The sequence below is a fragment of the Varroa jacobsoni genome, unplaced genomic scaffold (assembly GCF_002532875.2).
Source record: "Varroa jacobsoni isolate VJ856 unplaced genomic scaffold, vjacob_1.0 scaffold_1019, whole genome shotgun sequence".
In the NCBI taxonomy this organism is placed as follows: Eukaryota; Metazoa; Arthropoda; class Arachnida; order Mesostigmata; family Varroidae; genus Varroa; species Varroa jacobsoni.
Genome location: NW_019213921.1, coordinates 314,476 through 315,935, shown reverse-complemented (window position 1 = coordinate 315,935; position 1,460 = coordinate 314,476).

Sequence of the window (1,460 nt, the reverse complement as noted above, 5' to 3'; positions counted from 1 at the left end):
GTGGCGGCGGTAAGGGGCGATCACTGTCAACCGGTGTTAAGAGAGAAAATGGCGCCAAATTTCGAAATGCGTCTGCTCTATGAGATGATGCAAACGACAAATGTGGGCTCATTCAGTATACAGGGTGATTACAAACGTGTTCTGTACGTGCGAGGTCGACAGGTAGACGGAACGCTTGTATGAACATCCCTTTGCTTTATCTAATCTATCTAACGAGTGTTCTAGCTAGCTATACCTAGAAAGCCACCAAACCCGTAGAATGTTATGGGCAAAGAAGAACATATAGGTGTTGACTGAATATACATAAAACTTTCAACTCACTTGTTTATAAGGTAAAAGCGACTTTCTAATCACTTTCGGCATATCTAATTCTAAAAGATATTCGTGAATTCTACATACAGTTACTGCTTTATTATGCACCAATAACAAATTATCTAATTAAAATAACCATAAACAAACCAAACTAACCCTACGTATAACATTGGTTGAATCTTAAAATGTTTGTTTTTATTTGTTTTTTTTTCATTTAACCGCGCCGTTGTTAATTGGTAACTTCATTTCTTATTATGACCGGAAATCACTGGAATATATATATATATATATATATTTTTTTTTTTCTAATTATTTCTAAATATGTCTAATGATATAAGTAAACAATTAGAATGCGTTCCCTGTATATTCGAAGTATTAGCTGACTTTTTAATAATCAGTCTTGCTATGGGCTTTCAGATATCACTTGCTTATTGGTTTGGGTGACGAACCGTGGTTCTTACCAAGGCCACGTTATACGCCAAGCTCGGGCCTGTTTCTATGTCCTTGTACTACATGCGTTCAATTTGGGTTACCCATTGCAATCTAATAAGCCGCACTGACATTACCTATCCATTCAAGTACTGTTCAGTATACAAAATTATGTTGTTATACGTTAAATTATGATTTTAACGTTGTATTTGAATTTGGATTAACAGCGAATACAGTAAAGTATGTTTTGCTTTATAAAACTCTAACGTTGGCTTAATTGATGTTTGCGAAGGACGAGATTTGAACCAACATGGTAGCATTTTCGTTAACTATGGCCTTATTGCAATGCGCTCAAATGCGCATTAATCGCCCACCAGAATTTCATATAGACGAGTATAGCAGACGAACCATTATCTTTAATCTGCCTAACTTGCCAGTGAATGACTATAGATATGTATTACTAGATATTATTATCCGCTGTTCACTACCCATGCGTCACTCTGTTGTCAGCAAACGTACCCAGATATTATGATTAGATATTACCTGTAGCGAAATATTCCTAATGACTGGGATCGAGCTCTATAGAATATATATAGTCATCACGAAAATAGCAGTAAGTAACCGACCTGTCACCTTGATACTTGAGAGATGCTTCTCCGTTACTTAAACACAAATTATATTTTTAGTTTAATTATATGTTAATTGTACTTAAGCAAATT